Below are 17,453 nucleotides of genomic sequence, written 5' to 3'. Positions count from 1 at the left end.
AAGGGGCTGAGGAAGGATTCGAGAAGCAAAGGGGGGACACATCAAAGCGTGGATCTTTGAAAAGTAATGATTATCTCCCAAAAGCACTGACAATGAATATTCTCAGTTTCCAAAAGTGAGGGGGACATGTCTCCTCTAGTTATAATGATTGCCAGGCTCCTGCCAAAGCCTGCAATCTGGAGGAAACAGGAAACACTCTGCTGCATTCGGAAGATTTCCCCCCTTAGATGTAGACGGGGCGCTGCGTGGCTGATTTGCATATCTTTTTTGCCGTTATATGCTTCTCATTCGGTATGAATGGGAGAGATGGGAATGTTTTTGAAACGGGATGGTGAAATTCAGCCAAACAGCTGGTCCTGGGGAGATGCTGGTGATACTCAGCATGAACCTTCTAGGAAGGAAGACAACTTTTCAAATTATATTCTCCGTCGGAGCCGTGACGCAGCAGGATTTGCACGTGCTCGACGGGACGCTGGTTTGAGTTTGCCCCGCGCCGTGTCCTGATCGAATTCCCACCGGCTATCCCTTCACGCTGCTGTCTGCTCTTTTTGGTTCCTGCATATTAAAAAAAAAAAAAAATCAATAACCTATATGGAGGGTGAAGATAAGGATTTAATGAAAGAAACACAAATCTTTCCAAATCTAATTTATAAACATGGATGCTTAGAAATGCAATCTAGAAATGCAGTCTCAATCTTTATTTTGTTGGTTCTGTATTCATATTGGTTTGAAAGCCATTTTCAAGAAGTTTTGCTTTCATGACTGTGAAATTGCAAGTGGTGCACCTACTAATAGCTTAGCAAAAAACATTTTACAGAGTTAAAAGTATTTGCATATTATAAACTAACTTTGCCAAAGGGCAAATTATCTGTCAGGAGAGTCTATTTCTTGTCACATGACAACAAAATGGATTCTCTTATACCTTTTTTTATGCTTCACACAAAATATCAAAATGTTTTTTTTTTTTATTATTATTAAAGGATTTTTATTAAAATATCCAAAAAACACTAGAAAAGTGTTATATGAAAATTACGAAATTATATTTTTTTGAGGAAAATATTTCAGGAATTATCTCCATATAGTGGACTTCTATGGCGCCCGCGAAGTTAGAACTTCAAAAATGTAGTTTAAATGCAGCTTCAAGGGGCTCTAAATGATCCTAACTGAGGAAGAAGCATTTAAGCATTTAAAAAAAAACAAAAAAAAAATTTAACCTCAAATGCTCGTCTTGTCTAGCTCTGTGTGAACTGTAACGTGTATTCCGGTTCAAGACAGGGTATGTCGAAAAACTCCCATCTCATTTTCTCCTCCAACTTTAAAATTGTCCTACATCGCTGCAGAAGTACCAGTGTTTACAAAGTGAACCTGTAAAGAAGATCAAACCCCCTTTACAAAAAAAAAGTTAAAACAGCGATGTAGGGTGATTTTGAAGTTGGAGAAGAAAATGAGATGGGAGTTTTTCAACATATCCTAACTGTCTCGAACCGAAATACACAGAGTACACACAAGGCTATACAAAATGAGCATTTGAGGTTAAAAAGTACATAAATTGTCAATTAATGAAAAAAAAAAACACAATCGTTAAGACGTTGTATAATCATAAATGATAAGACCTTTCTTCCTTGGCTGGGATCGTTTAGAGCCCTTCGAAGCTGCACTTAAACTGCATTTTGGAAGTTCGAACTCACAGGCACCATGTAAGTCCACCATATGGAGAGAAATCCTGAAATGTTTTCCTCAAAAACATAATTTCTTTGCAAATGAAGAAAAAAGACATGAACATCTTGGATGACAAGGGGGTGAGTAAATTATCTGTAAATTTTTGTTCTGTAAGTTAACTTTTTCTTTAATGATACAATAACTGGTAGATGGATGAATAGATGGAGAGAAAGTACTTTGCTAAACATACTGTAAAGTTCTACTAACTAATGGCCAGTGCATGAACTGAGTTGGTATATAGGCTAATGGACAACACACAAACGTATGTTCATGACTCTGCAAATGTGTCTGAAAAATGTGTATGAGACATTATGTGTGTACCTTTCATGAATAGATTCATGAAGCCTTAGATGGAAGCATGTAGGTGTGGGAATTTGTGTGTGTCGTACATAAATATATAATTACATGTCAAAGTGTGTGTGTTCATGTATGTGCACAGGGAGCAGAGAGCTCATCATAAATATGTGAATATAACTCTAAAATGAGTGTGCATGGCATGATGAATTATGTACATAGTGGGTGTCCAAGTGAATAAATATCACTCTGTTAACAGTTCATGACCCCCTTGTCTGTTTGTATGGGTGTGTGTGTGTTTGTTAATGGGATGTTAGATCAGACTTCAAAAAGTCAAAAGAGAATCTCACAAGATGTTTTATTGTAGCCTGTTAAGTAAATGTGTGTGAACATTTGGCAGCTAGCATGAGACCGAAAATGACATGAGCTGGCGCTCATTACGGAGAAAGAGAGAGAAGAGACACAAAAAATATTGATCAAATTAAACCAGCCATTATTCCCATTAAATTCTGTTAGTTTGTTGGAGACGTGGCCCGGCGGGTAGTAAATGGCTCCTAATGTGCGGGTGATGTGTCGCTGAATCTTACTTAGGTCACATCTTGGGTCACAAAAAGTATTAAAAAAACTGCATTTTGCAATTGTTCTGGCTCGTATCTTAATGGCATTGCTCGGAGTCTAGTCGCTGTCACAACTGCAGCAAATGCTCATTTTATTTCTATATACTAACTAGCGGCACAGATGCTGTTTTCTCAGAGTGCTAGGAATCCCAGCATGCACTGGGGCATGAATAAATAATACAGTTGCATTGTTTGACCGTTTGCCAGTTTTATTTGCATAGTGCTCTGTTCAGTAACTTGTTCTCTGGTGATGTCAGGCTGAGTTTGTTCCTCAATTACAATGATCAGTTGATTGTTTTCCTTTTCGTGTTGCAAGTCTGTGTGTGGCATTTTAAGGTTTTCATGAGTGTTGTTTTGTTTCATGAATGCTCATGTGACATGTAAATAATTTAAAACAGAAAGTGCTTTCCTTTCCGTGTGCATTCATTATTGAGACATTTTATGTTAAGTGAATATGTTTCACGAAAATAATTAGGTTGATTACCTAAAAAAGGATAGTGTGCCCAAAAATGAAACATGATAATCACGTTAAAACATGTTAATCATTCTAACATCATGCTAATCATGCTAAGAAGCTAACAACATGTTAATCATGCTATAAACATGTTAGCAAAATGCTAACAACACATTAATCATGTTAAAACATGCTAGAAACATGTTAACAACACGCTAATCATGCTAAAAACATTCTAACAACATGCCAATCATGCTAACAACATTCTAATTATGTTAAAACATGATAATCATTCTAACAGCATACTAATCATGCTAGAAACATGTTGGCAACACGTTAACAAAATGCTAACAGCATAATAATCATGTTAAAACATGCCAGCAACATGCTTATCATCTTACAAACATGCTAACAACATGCTAGAGACATGCTAATCTAGCTAGAAACATGTTATCTAAAGTTAGAAACATCTATCTAAACTTTTAGATAAACGCTTTTACTATCGCTTTAAACTTTTAGTCAACCCTGCTGAAAAAAACAACTAAAACCAGCCTAAGCTAGTTGGCTGGTTTTAGTTGGTCATCAGGCTGGTTTTAGAGAGGTTTTGGCCATAGGTTCCTTAGTTGGCCAGGCTGGTCTTAGCTGGTCAGGTTGGGAACAGCTAATACCAGCTATTTCCAGCTTAAACCAGCTAAGACCAGCCAACCAGCCTAGGCTGGTTTTAGCGTTTTTTTTTTTTTTTTCAAGGCTTTTTCAAGTCATCTTCAAAGTTTGTTTGCAAACATTACTCATCTAGTTAACTATAATATCAGTTTAGTCCATTTAGAAATGTTAGTACTTGAACTTATGTATCAGTTAATTGCCAGTTCAATAAGTTTTCCATCTAAATTTATTTATTTGAAATTATTTTCAGTTTTACTTTTACAGTTACAGAAAATGATTTTTAACAGTGTTATTTAACAATAACAATAAACTGAAGAGAACACAATTAGGCAAATGCATGATCAAGCACATAATCATTACATCAAAAATCCACTTGGCTTAAACATCAAACTTCAGTTTAAACAGGCATCACACGTCTGCTTCTCACAGATCAGTTCAAATGACTGAACGATCGAAAGCCGACTTCTACAATGGTGCCTTGTTTCGGATTGGCAGCGTTCATTCTTCTGGTTAGCGACAGAAGAAGCCTGCTGGTCTCTACACCCTCTTCCAACTGCCGTCAAGTTGCATACTACTCCCACGCATTCTCAGGCTCTTTGTTTTTTTCCATCCGAATGTCTCCAAAACCCCAAAGTAATCCCAAACCCCTTAATATATGTTTAATGAGTTAGCGAGACTGAACAACCTCTAACTATAGTACAGTAATTGCCCACTGCCAATTAAAGGAGGACAGGCTCCCCTCGGGTCTGATTCCTCACTAGGTTTCTGCTCGTTGCGCTGCTCTATGGGAATCATTCCTCCCACAGGTCGCTTAAAGGTACCCTACGGCATTCTCTGAGGGTTTCAGACCCAGCATTCTGTGAAGTTGCTCTCTGACAAGATCCATTTGAAGATGCATCGCAGTAGGAAGAAATTTAATAATGCATGCAGTTGAATTGTTGGAAACCATCAGCATAAGCTGTTGTATAGGACTAGACATCCGGCTGAGAAGGTGAAAGATCTATGATGGAGATGGAAAGCTGCTCATCTAACATAACAGCGCTGGAGAATAACTAACTAAAGGCGGCGTCCAACCGGCTGTCTTGAAACAACCTGATTTATACTAGCGCTTCTCAGACATTCAAAATGTTTTCGCTGAAATCTCGCTCTGTTCTGTCGGAGGTAACTAAACGACTGCCTCTGACATTTCTGTCCATTTTCCTGTTGCCAAAATGTGAACGGGAGCACGGCATGAGCATAAACAACTGTAACTCATGGAGTAACTTTATGCGGTGAATGTGTATGATTATGCATTTGTCCCTTCGGGGCTGTAAAATGTTCATGCGCAGCTTCAGTGAGAAGATGATTTACATTTAATAAACAGACTGCTCTGCCTCGACTTTCTTATTTTATTAGTCATTTAACTGTAGGAAATATCCCAGAAAAACACTCTGTGGATAACAAATCGTGGTTGTGATTTATGACTTGCTGTTTACTGAGGAAAAGGTTTAAATGAGATCAGAGCATTGACACTGATTTATCTTAGCAATCGTGGCTCAGCCAATGATGTGAATTTGGGGCGGGGCCATCTGTTTTAGGAAACTTGTTGGGTAACAATCTTTTTTTTTTGCTGCTCTTCTTGGTGATGTGAACTGTGATCCATAATGTTTTTGTGCCAAATAAATATACATAATTTGTAATTAAAATAATTATGGGGTCAGTAAGATTTTTTTAATGTTTTTGAAAGAAGTCTGTTATGGTCACCGAGGCTGCATTTATTTGATTAAAAATAGAGTAAAAATAGTGAAACTGTGAACTATTATGACAATTTAGAATATTTTTTCTATTTTAATATATTAAAAAAAGCTTTTAGCTGCCATTACTGCAGTCTTGAGTGTCACATGATCCTTCAGGAATCATTATAATATGCTTAAATAAATAAAGTTACCTCCCAGTGGTGATGTCAAAATGTAAGCATCCATGTATTCCACTCCAAGTATTCTGCTATTGCAAAGTATTCTATTATTTGGGTTGTGATGTTAAATAAAGCATTAAAAACCCCAGAGCACTCCAAAATGTCAGCGGGAAACTTGTACTAATATTCAGCTCTCATGTTTGCAGTTTCAGTGACTGTATCACTGCTGTACAAGATGAGAACACATCTTTATAATTTCTTGGATCAAGAAAGAGTCGATGTACTATATATTTCTTACTCTCCTACAGTGAAACATTTGCTCTGACTGGATCTGCTTAAATATGCAATACCAATGTTTTCCTGTTATATATCACTATGTCTATGGCTATGTTACTGCAAAAGTGTCCTTATTGTGCTTTCAAGTGTTTTATGTTTTATGTTTAGAGTGTGCAGTGTAATTACAAATATAATTTATAAATGGAAACCAATCAGGAGGTGTTCAGTCTATTAGTATGAGAGTAAATTGTCCTGTATCTCCTACTGGAGGGAAGTATAACTGTATAACTGCATACCAATGTTATTTTGTGCCATTTTGATAACTTGTAGCAGAGCTCTTGTACGACTCTTGTACAACTACCACACCTGGATGTGATGCAATATGTCAGTACGCTCTTCACTGCACGTCGATAAAAGTTCAAAATACGTTTCTAAATAAATAAATACATGAAATCTTACTGATCCCGAAGTTTTGAAAGGTATGTATTCGCTATATTTTCTGAGTTTGCAAAGCTTAGCCTTGCCAACACTGCTTGTTATACATGTTAATTACTATGGCAAGCCATTTTAACATTTAATCCCTAAAACCTACAAATATCTATTTTCATGCTAGGAAAGCTGATCCTCCCTATATACAAAATATGTATGCTGCATAAGGTCCACAAAACACCAGGGGCCCCCCTTGCCCCCTTGAAAGATGATTTAATTTAGTTGTGTTTTTTATTTTGGCCAGCGGTTATGAAAACATGAATGTTCCTTTCCTTCTCCTTATGCCCTTTCAATGTAAAAAAAACTGTAAAATCATGCAACATGAATGCCGTATAGAGTCTCTTGCTCAATAGGCTACAAAAAAAAAAAAAAAAAAAAAAAGTGTGTTTTGCTAAGAACTGGCATCTCTTCCATTAGATACTAGTATTTTTATGTACTTTTTTGACTCAGACACTAGTTCTTACATATTTGACACTAGCACTTATTTTTATAGTTACTACGCTGTAAAAAAAAAAAAAAATTGTTGAGTCAAATTAAAATAATCTGTTACCCTTCTACATTAAAATTGTAAGTTCAGTCAACTCAAATAAGTTTAGTTAACTTGAAATGTTAACTTGTACTAAGTGACAATTTAGACATTTGAGTTGACTTAACAACAAATTTTGTTTGCTAAACTGCCCAGCTGCCTTAATATTTTAAATTGAATCAACTCAAATATCAAAGTTGTCACTTAGTACAGCTTAACATTTCAAGTTAACTAAACTTTTTTGTGAGTTGACTGAATGGAAAATTTTAAGGCAGCCGGGTAACAAATAATTTTAAGTTGACTCAACAAATTGTTTTTTAAAGTGTAGTAACAATTCTATTGTTATAGGGATTTGTCATTCTGATATCAAATATACAATTCTGACTGGTATAACCCTGCACTGGGTGAAATATGGACAAACCCAGCAGTTGGGTTGTTTTGACCCAGTGGTTGGGTTAAATGATTAACTCAACCTTCTGGGTAGTTTTAACTAACTCAACTATTGTTCAAAAATTACTATATGCATAGCTTAAAATGAGCCCCAAATAGGTTGTATTTTAAAAATCGGACACATAATTACTAGAAGCATCAGCAATAATCAAAAGGTGAACATTTATTTATGTTTATTATTTAATTATTATTTATTCAACTTATTAATACATGTTCATTTATTGAACATAATACATTTTTATTTCCAGCCTATTTTGGGTTCATTTTAAGCTAAAAAAATAAGTACTAGTATAAAAACAGATATTAGTATGTTTTAAGGATTAAATGTTAAAACGGCTTGCCATAAATTACTGCACTAAAGTACCAAATGCAGTTCTTAGAAGACAAAGACTTCATGAAACTGCTTTGGAAGGCAAATTCTTGGAATTACAGACCTGTGCCTGTTCAAATACACATAAACACACACACTCGCTGTAAGGTCAACACCTGCCAAAACAGCAAAAAAAAAAAAATGTTCTGCAAAACTACCGGTATTTTGGCAGCTTAAGTTGCTAGTGTGTGTGCTCTCATTTTAGGTCTTTCGTCAGGTTGCCCTACTTAAGTGTGTTTGTGTGTATGCGTGTGTGTTTATGGGCTAATATTACAGGCCGACTGGAAACTTTGGTCCATCTGTTACTAAAATGTGTTCTCTCCACAATTAGGTCTAATGGAGACTCCCTAGTAGAGAAGTTCTAAGTGCCGACCCCGTCCCCAGCCTATTAAAGTCTGCTATAACACACACGCGCACCAACAGAGGTAATTAACTGTGACCAGTGCTTCACACTCTTCAAATTACTGATGGACCTTTATTCCATCCTGTGCCTGAAGAATGGATCCACTCGCAGTAGGTAAGTCTACTAAGTGAACTAAAAGTAAAAATTATTCGAGGGTTAGATATCCACCCCCCTGGAGAGCAATTAGTGAGACTTATAAGGTATTTTAAGAGGAAATCACAGGGTAGGTATTTGAGAAGGAGATAATCTGGATCAAACGCGAATTACTTGACTGGATATTTCTAATTTACAGTGACATTTGAGTTAGAAAGTTAGAAAGTTACTTTTTCGCTTCCCACACAGAAGCCTTAGTGCTTTAGCAGGCATGCATGTTCAACTTTCATGGGAATATATCTGTACGCTATCATCATTTTAATGGGTTTAACAGAATGAATCTTTATCTAATCTAATTAATTAAATTATCTTTATCTTATATCAGCTCTGGCCCTGGTATTTCAGGCTTTAGGTGCAAAAATACAACTTCTTGCAAAATCAGCAGTACCTTTTCAAATGAAACTGAACTACAGGCACAAACGGCGAAGTTTTCTGTGAACGACCCATTTTACAGTTTTGTGACTGATAGGTACTATGCGTGAAGCTGTCAGGATGTCATGTATCGTTAGGTACGATCTTGAACCTGGAGGCTTGGAAACAATCAAACAAAAGATGTCAGCCATCAAACTGCAGCTTTTGTCCCAATGACCCAATATTTTTTTAATTGAGATGTTCTTTGTGTGTGTCGTTTCTGAAGTTTGCTCCACGGGTAGTCAGGATGACATCATCGCTGCAGCCCACACTCTGACAAGTCAACACTCGAGAGATACATATTAAATGTTAAGATATCACATTAAAAAATAAATATATAACACTCGTCATGAATTAAACATGTAGGGGGCCACCTGCGTAATGTTCCAGACTTTCCACTGTCTTGTCAACCCCATCCACATTCATCTCTCTCACACACGAACACATTTATGAGGGGAAACTAGGTCTTTGCATCGACTGACAGCTACATGAAATGCCCAGCAAAACAGGAAATGTTGCTTCTTTATCCCCAAAAGGCAAAAGAGAGAAGATAGAACAAACAAGAGTAATGAAGTATAAAAATTCATTCTTTCAGTTTTAACAACTCCACAAATAATAGTTCATTAATTTCTTTCCTTATCCAATACACTTGTAAACTAAGATGTTTTTGACACTTTAAGAAATAGTAAATGCAAAAATGAAAAATGTACTCGCTCTCAGGCCATCCGAGATGTAGATGAGTTTGTTTCTTGATCGCAACAACTTTGAAGGACTGTAGCATTACATCACTTGCTCACCAATGGATCAATGTGGTGAATGGGTGCCGTCAGAATGAGAGTCCAAACAGCTGATAAAAACATCACAATAATCCACAAATAATCCACACCACTCCAGTTCCTCATTTAACATCTTGTGAAGTGAAAAACTGCATTTTTATATTAAACAAATCCATCAAAACATTTTTAACTTCATATATCCATATATCCATAATATTGCTTTCTCCAGTAAAAAAGGTGTTATCTGAATCAGGAGAGAAAAATGCACAGGACAAACAATTTTAAACAAATATGTCATTTTGATTTGATGTAAGAGGACCGCAGGGTTTGGACTTTTTCAACTTGAGCAAGTGTTATTATGGATTACTACAGACTTGTATTTTGGCCAGAAGCGATGGTTTAAAATTAAAATGCCTTAGTACCATTACAAACTGACACAAACAACACTTAATTTCAACATTTCTATCTTATTTTTCAATGTGGAAGTACACTGTTTTCTAGTAATGTGCTAGAGAAGTAAAAAGTTATTTTTGTTTTCTTTGCACACAAAAAATATTCTCATAGCCTCATAATAATTACAGTTGAACCAATGATGTCACATGGACTATTTTAATGTCCTTACTACCTTTCTGGGCCTTGAACATGTCGGTTACATTGCTGTCTATACAGGGTCAGAAAGCTCTTGGATTTCATCAAAAATATCTTATTTTGTGTGGCGAAAATGAACGAAGGTCTTACGGGTTTGGAACAACATAAAGGTAAGTAATTAATGACAGAAATTTAGTTTTTGGGTGAACTATACCTTTAAGTTGTTGTAAAAGTAACAATGAGCAACAATCGTAGTTATGTTCTCTTCAGAGATTTTATTAAGGTAGTTAGTTATCATTGCGATATTTACAAAGCCATTGAATTCTTTTTTTAAAATGTAGGCACTTCATAGCCAAAAATCTGTGAACAGCTGAACTCCTCACCCATATGTGCTTGCTGAACATTTAACAGCTTCTATTCTTCTGGGAAGACTTTCCACAAGATGTTAGAACATGGCTGCAGGGATTTGCTCCCATTCAGACATGAGCATCAGTGAGGTCAGATACTGATGTTGGGTGATGGGGTTTGGCACACAGCCAAATTCATCCCAAAAGAGTTCAGTAGGATTCAGGTCTGGGCTTTATGCAAGTTCTTACACACCAGACTCAGTAAAACGCTTTGTACATTAATGTTGGGCGATATGCTCTACAGTCATATCATCCTATCGTCAGTCTGCGAGATCGCAGATACACGATATTATCATGCTAATTAATTTACTTACTTTCATAGCCGGAGAGTGAACCAACTCCAGGGTAAGGCTAAAAGCAGCCTAATGTTAGTGTAATCTATTACATCTTTTTAGTCAAGTAGCATATAGATATTTAGTATAGGCTTTTGGGTATATTTGGTCACACCCTTTATCTAAATGACCCCGTTACAGCTACCGAAAGGGTAAAATGCAACATCTTTTGATAATTATTGTTCTAGAGATTCCAGAGAATTGTGCTGCAGTGGTTCTATTGACGTTGAGCAAAAAACCTGGGAATAGTTAGCAAAAGTAAGTTTTTAACATAACTGAGAACATTTAATGATTTTGACAGCAGTGGTTCTTTAGGCAAAGTTGCTCAGTATTAGAAGATCTATCAAATGATGTGAATATTGTGTGGATGTGTAAAACACCACGTAATTACAGAAGCATAAAACTCATTAGCATCAACTAGTGGCCGATTTCTTTCAAGATTCTTACAGAACTTTAGGGTCATGATTGAAACATGTCCACTAGGTTTCCGAGCGGTCTCCATTAACCTTGTCTAATAGGTGCTCAAAATTCATTGGCCATTTTTTTTTTTTTTTAGATACGTGAATGTCCTCATAGACCCTGGTGGCACATTGGACAAAGGCGCTGCATACCAATTTTCAAATTGTTTGGATGAATGGTTGCGTAGTTAAACCCGTTTTGATGGGTTTTCTCCCCATTATAGTGCCACCAACTGGCCAAGCTGCACAATTTTTTAAATTTGACCAAAGATTGAGCTTTTACACATGCATACCAAGTTTGATGAAAATATCTCATTTCGTTCAAGAGTTGTAGCCATTATAGTAAAAGTGGCCCCACCTCTTTCAAAAGTTTTGGCGCCTCTTTGCGACGATGAGTCGACTTTTTTGGATAATTATTGATATTTACTGTCCAGAGAATCTTTCTGCACCACTTTGGTTCTAATCGGGTGAAAAAACTAGGACGAGTTTTCAAAAGTAGTTTTCTCAAAAAATCCAAAATATCAGTGTCATAAGACACTTGAGCCTGCGACTAACAGTTTAGGAGATATGAGCCATTGCTGTAGCACCAATTGGCCAATGGGGTGAGCCTTGGTGATGCTCAAACTACACACTTGAACCCCTAATAATAATAGTATTGCTATCGTCAAAGGCATCAGCCATATGCGATATATCTGACGTTGATACACAATACTATTGTCTGTCAGCACAACCCTATTGTGTATCATCATGCTGGAACAAAAAAAGGGCTTCATTCTGCTGAAAAGGAGTTTTCTTGGCTGCACAATTGATTTTATGCACTTGTTAATAACATGTGCAGCTGAAATCTCTAAACCTGTTAATTAAACCAGGGTGTTCACATACTTTTGGCCATGCAGTATGTTTATTAGATACACTTCAGGCTTACCGTTCAAATATGCATCCAGTTATGTCAATTCTATTCCACAGAGTATTAGTCTTTTATTGTATTGAAATGAAATTTCATCACGTTCTGCTTGACGGCATGTCTAATGGCGCTATATTTAATCCAAACATTTTGACTTCTGGCTCCAACTGGGAACTCACCTAAAATAACACTGATTTGCATGTGCATTTGCATAAACAGTTCCCATTTGGTGTGTTTTTGAACGCATAATTAGAGTCATAACTTTGCTTTATATGTGCGGCCTCTTTCCCTAGTGACTTTATGAATGAACATATTCTCATAGACTGACACTCTCTGGGCGCAAGAGAATATTCGTAAGCCTATACACTTTCACACTCTCACACAAACAGAGAAGCACACATTATTGGGTTCACATGCAATATACTGAGTTTAATATTGTTGATATATGAATATTGATTAGTTTTAAAATGCTTCCAAACTTAATTTGAAATAACTTGCACTGCACATCAGGCCTGTATGCATGACACATTATGATGGGATTCTTAATGCACTGTAATTCACTCATTATGCTGTATAATACACCTGTATGTTAAAAACATTGCATTCATCTTTTGAATTATTGAGGTCACAATCATATATGTTATGGTAAATGCATACTTGGTTATGCACCTTAAGATGATACTGTATTAAAACATGTTCAACAACCAACCTCATTTATTTTATATATATAATTATTGCAATTATTCAGATACAGACCATTATAAGCTATATTATAATGCATTACTACGATATTAAGAATGTATTTGTAATTAATAATTAGCATACAATGTATTACAATGTGTATTATAAGGCATAACAAAAAGCTTTTTAAATTAATACAAAAAGCCTATATAACTGACATGCTTTTTTATTTTAGTCATGGCTGAAGGGCATTGATGGGCCCAACATGCTATGCATTGATAAACACGGTAGCTAAGTGAGCAGCTGTTTTGCATCATTATAGCTATGTTTTTCTTAGCACAACTGGAATGATATATCGACCAATCCACATTCAGCATCTGTTTTAAAGTGCATTGTTCATTTTAAGAATACACTGATATTTAAAATGATGTTATTTCTATTACTTTATCTAAATTTGATTCAACTCAACTATATTTTAAAAATTCCTATATGTCTTAAAATGAACCCAAAATAGGTTGTTAAAAATTAGACACATAGTAGAGGCGTCAGCAATAATCAAAAGGTTAACATTTATTAATAAGAAATTTTAAAAAGTGTTTATTATTTAGTTATTATTTATTCAACTTATTAATAAATGTTGATGGATGTACTATATTAATGTTCATTTGTAACCTATTTTGGGTTTACTTTAAGCAAGAATTATAATACACTCTAAAAAATGCAGGGTTGTTTCAACCCAACTTTGGGTCAAATATGGACTAACCCAACTGGTGGGTTACATCTTTCAATTACATTTTTAAACCAAAAGTTGGGTTAGTCCATATTTGACCAAAGCAACCCAGCATTTTTCAGAGTCTACAATTTAAGCAACAGTTGAGGTTAAATAAAACTACCCAGAAGGTTGAGTTAAACATTTAACCCAACCGCTCAGTCAAAACAACCCAGTCACTGGGTTTGTCCATATTTCACCCAGCGCTGAGTTGATTTTAACCCAGAATTTTTAGAGTGCTTGAAATAACATTAAAATGTATTGTATGATAACCATTTTTCATATGGGACATTACAATGTTGCAATTCCAAATTTATATGTAGAATATAAAACTGCTTATTTTAATTATATATTTTTATTCCGACAAAATAGTATAGAATTTTAATATAGTTATTGATTACACATTTCAAGATTTGCAAAAAATAAAAATAAATAATAATAAATAAATAAATAATAATAATAATAAAAATACATTTTAGAAAAATGTTATTCACTAAAATGTATTATTCAATTTTTATTTAGTAAAATGTATCATTCAATTATTAGCGCTTTGTGTGCTTGTTTGATTATAGGTAATTATAGTGAAATGCACAATAAAAAAATCCAGTTTCTCCAATATCAGCTGATAACTAATATGGTACAAAAGTTGGCATCCCTAATTACTAATAATTACAAAAAAAATATTAGTCAAACGACTAATCGCGATTAATCGTGAGTTTGCCTTATATATGTGTGTGTACTGTGTGTAATTATTATGTATATATAAATACACACAATTTATTGTATATATTTCAGAGAAATAGGTTATATACAAAATATTTTTATTTATATATAATATAAATTATATAAATTTTTAATAAATACATATACTTGTAAATATGTATTAAATATACTTTAAATAAATATACTTGTATTTATATATACATAATAATTACACACAGTACACACATATATAAGGCAAACTCAAACTTTTATTTTGTATGCGATTAATCACGATTAATCATTTGATTAATATATGTATATATATATATATATATATATATAAAAAATGTAAAAACATTTTTTAAAAAAATTTAAGTGTAAAATGTGCATTAGCCATCAGGTGTTTGATATATATTGTGCATCTCTAATTACAAAAAAAAATAAAATAAAGCAAATGTTATGTAATTTAAAATTCAATTAAATTTAAAAGTATAAAATGTAAACCAGGACTTCATTTTATCCATCTGTAATTAGTTAAATTAAAAATGGGCAATACATATCAGAAACAGTGTCTAAATACAAGAATTAACATTATGAAAATTCACTGGAAATTTGATTGCAGATTAGGAAAGCAAAATAGCAATTTGGAATAACATGCACTGACTAACCGCTCACAGTAAGCCCCCAAACGTAAGTAGGGTCCGTTTTAATTTCATGTCGACTTCAAACGTGCATCGGCTCCAATATCCTGTACTTTGATTCACCACATAATGTGTGACATGTGGCATTATGGTCACACCACATATGGAGGCCTGGAAGGAAAGTCTCACACATCCATCTGAAACACGCACGCACACACACACACACGCAGATGATCATAAAAGGTTGCGACTCTGAGAGTGGAATTTGAAAGGAGAAACCCTTGCATGGTGTGCCACGTGTGCAACGCTCCCCTGCTCGCCCGAACGTCATCCTCTTCCTCCTTCTCTCTCTCTCTCTTCCTCCCTCCCTCTCTTGCCTCCAACTATCTTCCTCTGTATTTTTAGTATTGGAGAGTAGGCGTCGCGCCCTTATGAATTTTCATGGGTTCTTCTATGTGTAGGCAGAGCGCGCTCTTCTGGCAAAAGCTCAGAAATACTCGCTCACAAACGCAAACATACACTCATTCTTTCTAAACTGCAACCTAGAAGAAAACTCATCAGCATCATCTCTGTTCCTCCTGTTTGGCACAAATACACACGTATACACCCACACGAGCGAGATACAGTACACACCTAACACTACATGAACATTCAATGTCTCACAGTAGATTAAGCCAATGAGAAATGACTTATATCTAAAAATGGATAGATCTGGGTCTCTCGCTTTCCTCACGGGCCCCCACACAGACCTTCAGAGGAAAAAATCCCTCGACTTCTTCACGAGCTCCATGCTAGTGACATGATAATACAATGTTAATCGGGTTTTTACGGCAGGCGCGCTTCTGAGATTTATTTGGAGTCACTGACCCCTCCGTTTAAGCTCACACGTACGTGCGCTCGCACGCTCGCAGCCGTGCGGCTGAACGCACACGCGTGATTACGCGCAGACTCAACTTATGCAGTACTTACTGACAGCAATCCAGCGTATGAAAATCATGTGTGAGTGTAAATGCTAATGCACGAGCATATTATAGGACTTCTTTAGCTCGAGGGGACGACGCATATGTCCACATTAGGGCCTTAATTATGCTAATTCTTCAAATTTGATTCATTTAACGGCATTCTTTTATTTTTTTGACATGTGCTTCTATGTGTGTGAGTAATTGTCTCCAGCTCCCCTCTCTCTCTCCGATAGGCATCAGTGTAAACATGTCAGGGCGTGCATGCCATTTTACTGCGGGCTATACAGTTGTGCATATGGATCAAGTCACGATTAATTAGATTAGGATGATCTGACTGCAGATTAACGCCTGTGTATTTGAGGCTGTGTGTTTAAAGCTGTATAAATGATGGAAAGTTGTTTGATAGACTCTCATCTGCCCTTCGCACTGACTCCTCTCAGCTTCACCACAATACATCTGGACCTTTTAGTGCCCAGTGATGAGTAAAAGTAATGCTTTCGCCCATGTGCATCACTAAACACACTATGACACATGCATACACACACTGAAAGACTCCAGATTTCCGGAGTGGGAATGTATGGAGGCGTTAGGTCCGTGATATGCATTAAAACATAACAGATATTATAAATATAACTGTCGAAAGTAATTAATAAAGAGAGAAAGGATGAAAACATAAAAATTGCAGGACAAACTAGAGAACAAGGGAAAGAGCTAAATAAAATAAAAAATAAAAATAGAAAAGGGTTTTAAGTATACAGAAAACAACAGTGTTCTTTTCATAAATCAAAATATTAAAACTCATTGATACACTACCAGTCAAAAGTTTTTGAACAGTACGATTTTTAATGTTTTTAAACAAGTCTCTTCTGCTCATCAAGCCTGCATTTATTTAATCCAAAGTACAGCAAAAACAGCCACATTTTTAAATATTTTTTACTATTTAAAAAAAACATTCTATTTGAATGTATTTTAAAATATAATTTATTTCTGTGATCAAATCGAAATTTTCAGCATGAGAAAGCATTCTAGTATGCTGACTTGCTGTTCAAGAAATATTTTTTATTATTGTTATTATCATCAACATTTAAAACAGTTGAGTACATTTTTTCATAGAAAGATCCAAAGATCAGCATTTATCTGAAATAATAAGCTTTTGTAACATTATACACTATATCATTCAAAAGCTTGGAGTCTTTTTATTTTATTTTTTGGCAAAGAAATTATAGAAATTACTACTTTTATTTAGCAAGGATGCTTTAAATTGATCAAAATGGATGATAAAGACATTTATAATGTTACAAATGATTCCTATTTCAGACAAATGCTGTTCTTCTGAACGTTCTATTCATCAAAGAAACCTGAAAGAAAATCTACTCAGCTGTTTTTAACATAATAATAAATGTTTTTTGAGAAGCAAATCTGAATATTAGAATGATTTCTGACCTCCTCTCCACATGGAGGGATGTTTAAATGCGTTCACAACAAGTTACAATATGGTATAAGCATTCGCCTGT

At 35.2% G+C, this 17,453-nt stretch overlaps 1 protein-coding gene across 3 annotated transcripts in view; it reads right to left on the bottom strand.

Annotated features, from left to right (window-relative positions):
• Nucleotides 1-301: 301 nt before the first annotated feature.
• grin2ab (glutamate receptor, ionotropic, N-methyl D-aspartate 2A, b) overlaps nt 302-17,453 on the bottom strand; it is a 113,572-nt gene continuing 96,420 nt past the window's right edge. The window contains exon 16 of one of the 3 annotated variants that reach the window (XR_007828065.1): nt 302-555. The gene's annotated coding sequence lies outside the window, so the exon portion shown is untranslated. The remainder of the gene's footprint in view (nt 556-17,453) is intronic. The other 2 variants (XR_007828066.1, XR_007828068.1) reach the window with 2 other exon arrangements.

This window comes from Labeo rohita, chromosome 1, assembly GCF_022985175.1.
Source record: "Labeo rohita strain BAU-BD-2019 chromosome 1, IGBB_LRoh.1.0, whole genome shotgun sequence".
NCBI lineage: Eukaryota > Metazoa > Chordata > Actinopteri > Cypriniformes > Cyprinidae > Labeo > Labeo rohita.
Note: the sequence above shows the minus strand (reverse complement) of the source record. Positions and strands in the feature narration are given on the sequence as shown.